Source organism: Lithobates pipiens, unplaced genomic scaffold, assembly GCF_037356315.1.
Source record: "Lithobates pipiens isolate NorthernLeopardFrog02 unplaced genomic scaffold, aLitPip1_a1.2 Scaffold_22, whole genome shotgun sequence".
Lineage (NCBI taxonomy): Eukaryota > Metazoa > Chordata > Amphibia > Anura > Ranidae > Lithobates > Lithobates pipiens.
In genome coordinates, this window is record NW_027507784.1 from 228,128,750 (window position 1) to 228,143,345 (window position 14,596).

General features: G+C 46.3%; 1 protein-coding gene across 2 annotated transcripts in view; it reads right to left on the bottom strand.

Annotated features, from left to right (window-relative positions):
- The window catches only part of GSPT1 (G1 to S phase transition 1), a 577,045-nt gene that overhangs the window by 360,102 nt on the left and 202,347 nt on the right, over positions 1–14,596 (bottom strand). The gene's annotated exons all lie outside the window — the stretch shown is intronic.

A 14,596-nucleotide genomic window follows, 5' to 3' on the forward strand; every position in this document is an offset into this window, starting at 1 on the left:
AAAGTCAGAAGTTTTTTTAATCTTCTTGCATTCTATGCATTAACCACCACTAACCACTTGCCCCCTTTAGGCCGACATATGACGTCCTGGACTTTGAGTGGGGATATCTGGATGAAGCCTTTAGCTGCAGTTCAGTCATTTGATCGTTCTTAGAGGTTGTGGGATGACATCGACATATCTCCCCTCTCTCTCCTCCCCCCGCCGCAGACTTGCCCCTGTGATCGGCGTGCTGGAGAACTAATCAGTCATCTCCATGACCCTCGGATGCCTGGCCATAATGTTATGTGACACCCGGGCTGGCGGAAGTAAACAATGCCAGGGACGCGAGTGGAAAGGCCAAGAGTTTTTTTTTTTTTTTTTAACTCAGCCTTAGGGAGAACCTGTCACACACTATACCTATTACAAGGGATGTTTACATTACTTGTAATAAAAATAAAAGTGATCAAAAAAAAAAAAAAGAGAGAAATTTTATGAGTAAAATTAAAAAAAATAAAAGTAAAAATAAAAAATGAAAGCAAACGCAAGTCGCGCCCACATATGAAAATTGTTCCACCCACACGAGGTATTGCCACGTGTGTTACAGCAAAAGCAACAATTCTAGCCCAAAACCTCCACCGTAAATCTAAACAGGTAACCTGTAATAAAAATTTAATGTTGCCTATGGAGATTTTTAAGTACCAAAATTTTACTCCATTCCACGAGTGTAAAGCGTGACATGTTGGGTATTTACGCAGCATAACATCTTTCACATTACAGGGGGTCCCCGACTTACAAATGCCCGACTAATGAACCCCTCCTACTTACGAACAGGGCCCTGCGTGGACCACCTGCAGTTCTGCGCATGCGCGGCCAGACGGAGCCTCGGAAAAAATTACGGAAATGTCCGTAATTTGCGGCGCATGCGCAGAACGGCATTTGACGGAGCATCAGAAAAGTCCATAATTGTTGTTCTGTGCATGCACGGACGACTTTTGAACATTTATGGATTACAAACAGGAGGAAAGTCCCTAACTGGTTCCTAACCCGGGGATCCCCTGTATACAAAAAAATTGGGCTAACTTTACGTTTTTTTTATTCTCCATGAAATAAAAAAACGTTGCACAACTGTGTGACATAAAAAGTTGTAACAAATGTCATTTTGCTCGCTAGGCTCTCTGCCAAAAAAAATAAAAAATAATGTTTGAGGTAGAGCTGCAACCAACGATTAATTTGTCTGTTGACTAATCTATCGATTATTTTTTCGATTAGTCAACGACTATCCGATTATTTTTTTTCTTTTTTTAATGAATCTAGTGGGGTTTTTTTGATTAGCTAATCCTTTGGATAACCTTGAGAGTATCGCATCGGCTGGCAGAGTACTGTACTGTTTTGCAGAGTACTGTTTTGCAGAGTACTGTTTTGCAGAGTACTGTTTTGCAGAGTACTGTTTTGCAGAGTACTGTTTTGCAGAGTACTGTTTTGCAGAGTACTGTTTTGCAGAGTACTGTTTTGCAGAGTACTGTTTTGCAGAGTACTGTTTTGCAGAGTACTGTTTTGCAGAGTACTGTTTTGGCTGGCAGAGTATTGGCTGGGTATGGAGGGATGGCTGCTTCCATCCCACCTCTCCCCTCCACTGCACAGATCAGTACAGAGTGGGGAGAGAGAACATGACATGACGCCGGTTTGTTTACAAGTGATCGCTCCGTTGGAGCGATCACATTGTAAACACCTGGGTGTAGAAAGATGGCCGCCGCTTCGGAGTTAGGGCAAAGCCGCGGCCTCTCCTAAGGCCGAGACCGCGGAGCTCTCCGCGGATCGCGGCATGTGCGGTCGGATTATGGATCGTGATGATCCGTTGCACCCCTAGGGATGGCGGTACGGAGGGGGGAGAAGAGAGGGGGACGGCGGCACGGAGGGGGAGAAGAGAGGGGGACGGCGGCACGGAGGGCAGCGGTAGATACTAAGCACTGCCACTGTGACGCATCGACGCCCTGCATGCACGTCGACGTATTTTTGTAGTCGACTCGTCGTGGCAGCTCTAGTTTGAGGGTTCTGAGTAATTTTCTTTGAAAAAAATTGGATTTTTACACGTAGGAGCGAAGTACCACAATTGGCGCAGATGGGAAGTGGCTAAGAAAAATAAAAAAACACCTGAGCGTAGCAGCTCCCCTCAGCTCCCAGCCCCAAAATCCACCCCCCCCCCCCCACAAATACTTACCCAAGCCTCATTTCTATCCAGTGTCCATGAGTGCCTTGGGCATCCAGGACGCTGATTGGCTGAGATACAGCAGTGGTGCCACTGGCTACCGCTGCTGTCAAAGTCAGCTAGCCAATCAGGAGAGGGGGCGGGACAGAATCAGGGATCTGTATCCGAATGGACACATGGAGCTGTGACTCGGCTCGGGTGCCTCGATAGCAAGATGCTTGCTGTGGGGGCACTTGACAGGAGGGAGGGGCATGGAGAGCCAAAGAGGGACTCAAAAACATGAGGATCTGAGCTGCTCTGTGCAAAGCCACAACAGAGCAGGTAAGCGTAACAAGTTTATTTGTAGAGAAAAAAAAATGAGACTTTACAATCACTTTAAACTCACCCACACGTTACAATCTGCCTGTACAATCTCTTGGATCAATCATATTAACAGCTCTGTAGCACAAGGGCCTGCCTGGTTAGATGCACATTAGATAGTCAAGATAGTTCCGTTATCACGTTATAGGAGTGGCGCTTTCTTTAATTGAATCTAAAGTTGATTGTACAAAGATTGTTAAAGAGGAAGTAAAGGCAGTTGAAAAAAAAAAAAGCAACTTGGAACGCAAAGGCATAATGAGATAGTATGCATAGCATACTAGCTCATTAAGAATAACTTACCTGAGAACAAAGCCCCCGAAGCGGTCCTCCGTCTTCATGTTCACCGCTGCGATGTATCCCCGGAGTGACTTCCGGGTCTCTCTGCTCCGGCGCTGTGAATCGCCGGATCCGCGATGACATCCGTCCCGCGAATGCGCACGGGAGCCGACACGAGCGGCATATCGAAGTGACAGCGGTGGCTGACTTTTTGTAAATATCTCCTAAACCGTACAGGTTTAGGAGATATTTCTTGGACCTACAGGTCAGCCTTAATCTAGGATGACCTGTAGGTCAAAGTTGTTTGTAAGGGTTTACAACCACTTTAAACTGCACTGTCAGATTCTAACTTGTATGAGGATTTTTTTTTTTGTGGGCCATACCCTCGCTTGGGAGGGATTTTTCCTGTACTTCCTTGTGCCTACAGTAAATGAAGGGAAATCTTGCCAATGGAACAAACAGGTAAAAAAAAATATTGAACACATCACCATTTTTCTAGGTAAATTTCTAAGGCTGGGCTCAGTAGTGCGCTGTGCGAGATTGCATGCGATTCGCACCGCAGAGCAAACCACATGCGATGTCTGTGCGATGCAATTTCAGCCATAAAGATGGTATGGTTGAATTCACATCGCAGTAGAACCAAACTCACAGAGCACCCTTTTATGGTCCACACCAGAATCTATTCAATTCCTGTCAGTTTGCACTGCGATATGCAAACTGAAATACGGGTGTCCTTAAAGCGGTAGTAAACCCGCACATTTTTTTTTTTTTTAAACCTGCAAAGCAAAAGGCATAATGAGCTAGTATGCACCGCATACTAGCTCATTATGAAATACTTACCTTAGAACGAGGCCCCGACATCTGGCCCGATCCACGCCGAGGGAGCTGACATGCTCCCTCGGCGTTTATTCCGGGTATCGCGGCTCCGGCGCGGTGAGTGGCCGGAGCCGCGATATCGTCACTCCCGCGCATGTGCGCGGGAGATTTCAGTCCGGCCGCTCGGCTGCTGCCGGATTTTGACGGCGAGAAACCCCTTGTGCGCATGCGCCGCTGCAGTCAGCGGCGCATACCGAGGGGAATATCTCCTAAACCGTACAGGTTTAGGAGATATTTTTTTTACCTACAGGTAAGCCTTATTATAGGCTTTCCTGTAGGTAAAAGTTAAAAATGTGGGTATACAACCACTTTAACATTGTATCGATACTCCCAGCAGTTTGCATATGGCAGTGTGAACTGCCAGGCGAGTCAGGTGCGATGCGGGAACTCACAGTGGATTCACAGTGTTCACGCATCGCATCTATGTGAACCGGGACTGAAAGTGCTATGGACATGAAATTTTTACCACATGGTCGGCAACAACCCATGCAATCCTTACAAAGAAACCAAAAAAAATAATTTCAAAACCTATGTTGTGTAATAAAATGAAATGACACGGGGAAAAGGGACTGAACACGCTAACTGAAATATAATACTTCATACAAAATTCTTTGTTGGTAATGAGCTTCAAGAACCCTCCTTTAACCACCTCAATACACTTACAACCCCTTCCTGACCAGACCAATTTTTAGGTTTCAGCGCTCTGACAGGTTGAATGACAATTACTCCGTCATACAACACTGTACCCATATGAAACTTGCGTCCTTTTTTCCACATAGAGCTTTTAGTGGTATTTAATCACTAGTTTTTTTTTTGTTTTTTTGTGCTATAAATAAAAAAAATAAAAAAAACGTAAATTGTGGAAAAAAAATTCCTTTCTTTGTCATAAAATTTTGCTAATTAGTAATTTTTCTTCATAAATGTTGGCCAAAATTTATACCGCTACATATCTTTGATAAAAATAACCCACATTAGTGTATACGATTTGGTCTCTGTGAAAGTTAGAGTCTACAAATTGATCACATCTGATCAGGCCTTCAGTACATCGGGTGTATCTCATTTCTTGAGACACTAACAAGTCAGGAAAGTACAAATACACACACCCCCCACCCCCCCCCCCCCCCCCAAATGACCAGTTTTTAGAAAGTAGACATTCCAAGGTATTAAGTAGCATGGTGAGTTTTTTTAAGTTGTCATTTTTTCCCACAATTCTTTGCAAAAATTAAGATTTTTTTTATTTTTATTTTCTTTACAAAATTGTCATATTATCTGGTTATTTCTCACACACAGCATATGCATACAAATTACACACCAAAATACATTCTGTAACTCTTCCCGAGTATGGCAATACCACATGTGTGAGACTTTTACACAGCATGGTCACATACAGAGCACCAACATTGAAGTGGCACTTTCAGATGTTCTACGAGCAAAAATGACATCTCATTTCATAGGCACCTATTACAATTTTGAAGTCCCTGGAGTACCAGAACAATGGAATTGCCCATAACATGACCCCATTTTGGAAAGCAAACACCCCAATGTATAATCTGCGAGTCATAATGAGTCTTTTGAACGGTTCATTTTTTTCCAGAAGTTTTTGGATAATGTGGAAAAAAAAGAAAACGCATTTTTTTTTTTTACACAAAGTTGTCAATTTATAAGATATTTCTAACACGTAGCATGTATATAGCAAAAATTACACCCCAAAACATATTCTGCTACTCCTCCCGGGTATGGCAATACAACACGTGTAGGACTTTTACACAGCCTGGCCACATACAGAGGCCAAACATTGAAGTAGTACCTTCAGGCATTCTAGGAGCATAAATTACACATCTCATTTCATTCCTACCTATCACACTTTTGAAGGTCCTGGAGTACCAGGACAGTGAAATTACCCACAAAATGACCCCATTTTGGAAAGCAAACACCCCTGGACTGTGAGTGGCGGGTACTCTGATGGACTGTGAGTGGCGGGTACTCTGATGGACTGTGAGTGGCGGGTACTCTGATGGACTGTGAGTGGCGGGTACTCTGATGGACTGTGAGTGGCGGGTACTCTGATGGACTGTGAGTGGCGGGTACTCTGATGGACTGTGAGTGGCGGGTACTCTGATGGACTGTGAGTGGCGGGTACTCTGATGGACTGTGAGTGGCGGGTACTCTGATGGACTGTGAGTGGCGGGTACTCTGATGGACTGTGAGTGGCGGGTACTCTGATGGACTGACAGGTCCTCTTTATTGGGGGGGGGGGGGGGGCAATCAGTGTGATTTGTGTGTACACTGTAAGCGGTAATATCCTCCTCACACACGATCGGAGAACCCGGTAACATCTCGTTAACGCGGTTTGTTTAGATTTAGTGATCGGCTGTGAAAGGATCACAGCCAATCACGTGGGTAAACAGCCAGCCAATGGCTGTTTACCAGCATCGGTGACGAGCAGTGTTCCCAGGAACATGCCGCCACCGACGTGCGATCGAGCGCATCTGCCATGCACAGTGGGGGGTCATATGACGCCACAATAGGTGCACCACCTGGCCATCATTTGACGGCCGGTGGTCAGCATCTAGTTAAGGAGAAACTAGTGGCAAATCATGATGTTCCCACCAAAAACTTCACTGTTGGTACGGGGCTGTTTTTTGGTGCCATTTGAGATTCAAACATGGTGTGTTGTTTGACATCCAAAGAGCTCAATTTTGGTGTCATCTGACCAGACTATATTCTCCCAAGATTTCACAGGCTTGTCTAAATATTTTGCAGCAAACTTTAAACAAGCTTTAACATGCTTTTTCTTCAGCAATGGAGTTTTGCATGGCGATCATGCATACAGGCCATGATAGTTGAATGCATTATTTATTTTCTTTGAAACTATTGTATCTGGTCTTTCAGGAGCTCTCCACAAGTGATCCTTGGATCTTGGACAACTCTTCTGATAATTATTTTCACTCCTGTGTTAGAAATCTTGCCAGGAACACCTGGTCGTGGCTGGTTTATGGTGAAATGTTCTTTCCACTTCCGGTTTAATGGCCCCCCAACAGTGCTCACCGGAACACTCAGAAGTTTAGAAATCCTTCTGTAACCAATCCCCGTAGTATGTTTGGAAACAATAAGATTGCAAAGGTCTTGAGAGCTCTTTGCTTTTACCCATCATGAGATGTTTGTGTGACACCTTGGACACCTTTTTTAAAGGCCATTATCTGAGACTGAACCAGCTAATATTCATTTGCACAGACAAGGGGCAGTATTGATTTCTAATAACTGATAAATTTTAGCTGGTGCCTTGGCTTTCCTTGACTTTTTGCACTTAATTTTCTTCATGTGATCAAAACTTTTTCAATCTCTTATTACATTTTATCACGACTACATTTTTACAAAGTGCCGGTAATTGGCTCTCCTCGCCTCATACTGACAGAGTGTGCGGCCAGGAGAGCCGATCAGCGGTATCTCCACGCAGGGGAGACCTAGGAATATAATCAGGGCACTGATCATCAGCCCTGATTACAATATAGCAATATAGTTTCACAAATCGGTGCCCACCATTACCACCAAACGCCACCCATAAGTAATGCCCAACAGTATCAGTGCCCATAAGTGTGGCATATTAGTGCCTCCTCTGTGCCATCTCATCAATGCCCACCAGTTCAGTCTATCAGCGCCCATCAGTGTTGTCTCATCAGCACACATCAGTGAAGGTGAAAAATTACTTAGTTACAAAATTACTGACAGAAAAAAAAATTTATTTTTTTTTTTTTTTTTTTTTTACAAAAAATAATTCAAACCCAGCAATGATTAAATACCACCAAAAGAAAGCTCTATTTGTGTGAAGAAAAATAATAAAAACATTTGTTTGCGTACAGTGTAGCATGACCGCGCAATTGTCAAAGTGCGACAGCGCTGAAAGCTGAAAAACGGCTTGGGCAGGAAGGGGGTGTAAGTGCCCGGTAGGCAATTGGTTAAAATAGAGGAAAAAATGGTTTTAGATATACTTTAACCACTTACCGCCTGTCCACCGTCAAATGACGGAGGAGTGCTGCAGCTCTCATTCAGGATAGGACACAGCACTACATCGATCTCCGTAAAGAACCAATGACGCAGGTCTTTAACCATGTGATCGACTGTGTCCAATCACAGCCGGTCATATGTAAATGTGGAAGTGCCGGTAATTGGCTCTCATTGCCTCAGTGTGTGTGGCGAGGAGAGCTGATCAGCGGCATCTCATCGCAGGGGACACCCAGACAGTTAATCAGGGCATGGATATCAGTGGCCTGATTACAGTAAAGCAAGCGCCACCTCATCTTTCTATTGTGCAAAACGAAATACCGGTATGTCGTTTCATGCGATAGTGTTGACATGTAAACAAGTCAGATCCCCGTTCTGACAAACATGGAGATTTGCTGTTCCTAGTGATCAGAAACAGCGATCTCTGTTGTCCCAGTGAGCCCCCCCCCACCCCCCTGCAGTTAGAACACACCCAGGGCACACAGTAAACCCCTTGATCAACCTCTAGTGTTAACCTCTTCCCTGCCAGTGTCATTTATACATCAGTGTATTTTTAGCACTGATCACTGTAAATGTCACTTTTCCCCAAAAAAGTGTCACTTGGGGTAAAATTTGTCCACCGCAATGTTGCAGTCTTGCTAAAAATTGCACATTGCTGCTAATACCAGTAAAAAAAAAAAGATTTTTTTTAACAGTTTACCTGTAAAATACTTTTCTCGGACTACATCACGTGAGACACAGAGCCACAGTAATAACTGTATGGGTTATATGGCACCTTCAGGTGATGGACACTGGCACACCCTAAACAGGAAGTTCAATTTGCCATATAACCCCTCCCCTTACCGGAGCCTCGGAATGCCTGTGTCACCAACATGTGTCCCTCCTAGCTGTATGCACCTGAAATGGTGCATTTTGTAGCTATGCAGCCCGCATTGTGGACGCTAAACTGTGCCGACACTAAGCACCTCCTCCTTTCTCCGACTACCCATCACACCCCCCTCCCTCATCCATTTTAAAATTGAGCGTTTTCGTGTACGAGGGGGCTCCAATCCTGACCGAACCACATGAAGGGCTGGGAGAGGAGGAGAGCTGCCGAAGGGAACCACCGTAATGGCGGCGGGAGCAGCGCAGCATACAGCTGTCTGATGCCATGCTCCTACTGCCTGGAGGAAAGCTATCCAGGTGTGGGGGACATTTCTAGGAGAAGAAAGCCCCCTTTCCCACGAATTTAGCTTAAAGCGGGAGTCCGCCGAGACTCCGCGTTTTTTTTTTTTTAAAGTCAGCAGCTACAAATACTGCAGCTGCTGACTTTTAAAATAGTGACACTTACCTGTCCAGCGCGCCCGCGATGTCGGCACCCGAAGCCGATCGCTAGGTCGTCTGTCGGGTCCTGCTGCCGCCATCTTGGGTATGGGAATCAGGAAATGGAGCCTTTCGGCTTAATTTCCCGGTTCCCTACTGCGCATGCGCGAATTGCGCTGCGCAATAAGGACGCTCCCCGCTGCCTCTGGGAGCTGTGTGTTTCCCAGCAGGCAGCAGGGAACTTGCGGGAAGGGGCGGGCACTTGCGGAAAGGGGCGTAAGTTACGCCCCTTTCCGCAGAGAGCTGTCCCGGAAGTGGGTGCAGTTACCTGGATTATCCAGGTAACTGCACCCCCCTCCCCCCTGAAAGGTGCCGATTGTGGCACCGGAGGGGGGGAGGGTTCCGATGAGCGGAAGGTCCACTTTAGGGTGGACCTCCGCTTTAAGCCTGGGCCAGAGGACACGTGCAGCTTGTACACACAGACGACTGACAAGCATGGAACAGGTATGTGCTCTTGACAGTCCCCGGTGGTGACTATAGGCATAGCAACATGTACTTTAAAGTGGAAGTAAACTCATCGATTTAAACAGCTAAAAAAAAGGCAGGCCGCGAATGCTAACTGCACATTGGCTGTGCTCTCAGCCAAACTATCAAACCATCCAATGGCTGGTGTCATAACGGATCACATGTGCAGCACCATAGCAGTTGAAGATTAAAACAGAGCAAAGATGGTAGCTTCCTTGGCTGAAAACGATAGGGGAGTTTACTTCCACTTTAAAGGAGAAAATCTACAAGAATTAGAAACATTCCTTAGGAATCTCCCTTACCTTATCCAGCTGCAGGGTTCAGTTGTAAATGACTCAATCTTCACCTCTCACGGTGGGCTCCATTTAGAAAACCTTCAGGGATTGGGGCCCCCTTTTTTATCAAGGGATCCAAAGCCCTGAGTATGTAAAAAGCACCCCGCCAGGAATATGGCTGAAAAAATAAACCATACTGGATCTCGGGGTCCAACACTCTAAAAAGAGAAGCGTTACAGGCAAAACCTTTTTTTTTTTTTTTTTTTAGACATGAGGCACGGTTACCATAAAAAGACACTTTCAATGGATCCAGTTGCATGGATTGCCCTAGTAAGGAATATTTCAGCAGAGCTCAGCACAGCTTTACTCGTGACCAACACCCAAGACAATGGAGAAAAAAAAATGAAGGTACTCCCGATAAGGGGAGGGGTTATATGGGGAACTGAACTTCCTGTTTAGGGTGTGCTAGTGTCCATCACCTGAAGGTGCCATATAAACCAAACAGTTATTACTGTGGCTCTGTGTCCCGCGATGTACGATAAAGAAATAAAAGTCCATAAATCTATACCCTATTTTGTGGTTGCTATAACTTTTACACAAACCAATGAATATATGCTTATTGCGATTTTTTTACCAAACGTATGTAGCAGAATACATATTGGCCTAAACTGGTAAATACATTTGTTTTATTTTTTTGGATATTCTAGCAGAAAGTAAAAAAAAAAAAAAAGTTCTCAAAATAGTCAGGTTTTTTGTTTATAGCATAAACGCAGAGGTGATCAAATACCATCAAAAGAAAGCTCTATTTGAGGAGCAAAAAAGGACAATTTTGTTCAGGTACACCGTTGCATGTCCGCGCAATTGTGAGTGCCGTATCGCAAAAAAAAGGCCGGTCATTAAGGGGGTAAATCCTACCAGGGCTGAAGTGGTTAAAAGGGATGTTTCTCCCCAGATGTATTCTCCTTACTTAGACTTTGTATTACAAACTAGTCATGCAAAGAGGATCATACAAAAGGGCCGATATCTGTTTTAGATTGGCCCTTGATGTTAGGCTTTGCGGGAGCCGCCTGCAGCTCAGCCCGATGTGCCTCATTTCTTCCTTCGCTGGGCTTTAGCTGCCCAAGATGGCAGATGACTCAGATTTGGGCCTGGGTTATAGCTACATTTCCAGCATTAATGGCTCTTAATTGGATATCCCTGAATGTTCAGGCTTTCAAGACACCTCAAAAGCGGTCCAAGGTCTTTAATGTAAACTAATATAATGTACAGTAAACCAATAGGAGGGGAGGGTGTTGTGTCAGTCAGTGAACTTCAGAGAAAAATTTTTTACGGTGAGTACAAAAATCCTATTTTCTCTTTTGTTCACTGACTGACACAGCTCCATTAATCTTGACTATAGGGACATCCCCAAGCATTGTCATGAGGGGTGGGAACAGCAAAAAAATCTGTTTGGTGGCCAAGAGAGGAACTATCTTGCAGCCCGATGAAATCATTTTGCAGACCCATTGGTCGGACAGCCGAGAGGCCCACCAGGCTGCAAACTCCTGAAGGCGACCCCCCCACCCGAGTGACGGGCAGGGGAAAACCTTCACAAAGAAGCACTTTTGCTCGTTGGCTTGCGAGCCCAGGGACCCTTCTGTCTCTCAGTAGCCCCCCTGTCAGACTGGGAGCATTTAGCCGAAGTCCCAGGCAGACGAGTGGAAAATGCGGGCCCTTGTGGCTCCTTACTCTTCCTGGACTGTGGGAGCAAGGTGCTCTTCCCACCTGTGACATTCTAAATGTCATCCAACGAGGCTCCAAATAGCCGCTCACCAAGGAAGGGTAGATCCGGCAAGGCTTTTTTAGATGCCTGGTCCGCAGACCAGCATTTCAGCCAAATCAGACGCCGCAGCACCACTGCCGACACCGATGCCCTGGAGAGCAAGGGAAGCGTATCCAGGGTCTAGAGATGACCTTTAAAAAAAAAAAAGGTGATTGCTGCCAAACATCTCTATTCCGTCCTGTAAAAATTTCACAACAGAAAAGTTGTCCTTTGGAGAGTAATTTTTTTTTTAAATCGCACCAGCAAATGACGAATTTCCAGGTCTTAAAATAAATGGCCCTTGTGACCACCTTCCTATTTAGCAGGGAACAAATTAAATTATCGTAAAAACCCTTACTCAGAATTTGCTCCACAGTAACCAAGCTGGCAGGTTGAGTTGACCTACGTTGGGATGCAGAAGGGGACACCAAGTTAGCAATTAACTTTGGACCGGAAGTAACCAATGGGGCTCTACTGCCAAACTAAGTAGGCCTGAAAACCAAGGCCTCTTGGGACAATACAGGGCCATTAAAATTAGAGTTGTCTATTCTACATGTAGCTTCCCGAGTACTAAAGGGATCATTTGTATAGGGGGGGGGGGAATGTAACAGAAGTTCCAGCGCGTCCACTAAAGACCTCCTGACTCAGGCTCCATTCCGACTCTAGCAACTGTTTTCTGCTTAAAAGGTCTGCTGTCGGGGAGAGCGCATTCGCAGGTGGCCAGAGCGGATGCAAGCCTAGACCGCTCCGCACACTCCCAGCACACAGAGCCTTCAGTAGCAGCCCTCATACCCTGCTCATCCCAGCACAATTTCGGAACAGCGGGCACACAGCACGGATCACACCCCCATGCTCACCCGATCGTCGGGAAAGACCCACGGTGGCATTTCATACCCGTCTCGTGGGTTTTTTGTACTCACCATAAAAATACTTCTCGGGGCGTGGCTTAGCGGAAAATGTAGACGTCGCACCGGCTCTCCACTCCGCTGAGAATCCGGGAAAATGTCCTGCTATACACTCATCCTGCTCCGGAGCAAACAGTGCCTGAGCCACATGGACCCAGGGGTATTAGTGACCCGGCATTCCGCTGTCAGAACTGACCGAAAGCATGTCTAGACGGAAGCGGGGCCCGCATGATGATTACCAGTCAAGATGTCGCCATGTCACAGCGCTCTTCCCGGGACCTATACAAGGAGGCGGCACAGAAGCTCCTCTATGGAGGAAAGGCTCCCAAAGGACAACGTCCCACTGCTTCAGCCCTGGAGGATGCCGGTGGGGGACCATCTGTGGCCGATGACACGGTGCCGCTGGAGGATGGCGATGGATCGCCCCCAGACTGGAACACAGCGAGTACACCCAAGGCACCTGTTTACAGGGCCTCCATTCGCTTCCCCACAATCAGAATGCACAGAGCCCACCCTGCGGGACATCTTTGCTGCAATTACAACGTGTAACATGTCAGTCTCCACCTTGACAAGTGAAGGGGGTCAAGGCAGAAATATAATTTGTGCGACAGGACATACAAAAACTGCGAGAACGCACGGCAGCTATTGAGGGCAGAATACGTGCAGTTGAGGATGACATATCCCCTATGCAAAGGGACTTACAATACAACTGTCACCTGATGGATCAGCATGCGGCCAGACTGGACGATCTAGAAAATCGCACGAGACGCAATAATGTGCAAGCATTGGGAATACCAGAAAGGGCCAAGGGGTAAGGATCCGGTGGCTTTCATAGAAAAATGTCTAGGATGGCCTGCCCTATGAATACTATAAATCGTTCCTACCCCTATTGCTTCCGTACATGTGCAGATTGTTTAATGCGTTCCTGCTGAATACCCCGGTCCCCCCTGATATGCAACGCTCCTTTCTCACTCTGATACCCAAACCGAATAAGGACCCCATCCTCTGTGCCAACTACAGGCCTATTGCGCTCTTGAACGCAGACCTGAAAATTTTTACAAAACTCCTATCCTTGCGGCTCAACATGGTCCTCCCTTCCCTCATACATAAAGATCAGGTGGGATTTGTCCCTCTCCGTCAGGCTGGTGATAACACCAGGAAGGTTATAGATTTGGTTGACGTGGCGAATAGGGAGGCATCCCATCTCTGCTCCTGAGCCTGAATGCGGAAAAAGCTTTTGATAGACTGGGGTGGCCCTTCTTGTTCGCCACGCTAACTCACATGGGGATGAGGGGACCGTTCCTGCAGGCTATACGGCACCTCTACTCCAATCCGTCCTCTCAAGTTAAGACCCCCTTTGCTACTTCTTCGACCTTCTCTGTCTCTAATGGCACACGCCAGGGATGCCCCCTATCACCCTTGTTGTTTGCCCTTTGCGTAGAACCCCTGGCGGCGTCCATTAGGCGGAATCGGGATATCAGGGGCATCCCGGTCAGGGATAGGGAGTTCAAGGTCTCACTGTTCGTGGATGATGTTATCCTTACCCTGACCCAGCCTAGGATCTCCCTGCCCAATTTACAAAGGGGCTAGATCGCTACAGCGCCCTATCGAGTTATAAAATTAAGGCCTCAAAATAAGAAGCCCTCCCGGTAAACATTCCCCTTCTGGAGGTAGATCATCTCCGATCCACTTTCCCATATCATTGGAAAACCTCCTCATTGAAATATCTGGGGATACATATTACCCCGACATTTACTTCCCTATACCAGGCAAACTTCCCGCCCTTGTATGGCACTATCAGGCAGCTACTTTCCCGGTGGCGGAAGCACCAGATTCCCCTCTTTGGTAGGATAGCATTGGTAAAAATGACGATCCTTCCGAAACTCCTTTACCTTTTCCAGACCCTTCCTATCCCCATACCTTACCACCATCTGAAAAAATTGCAAGCGGACCTGCTCAATTTCGTGTGGAACTACAAACGCCATAGAATACCTCACTGTGTTATGACTGCCTCCCGCTCAGACGGGGGTCTGGCGTTTCCGGACCTCGTTAAGTATTACCAGGCAGCCCAGCTACGAGCAGTGACCTC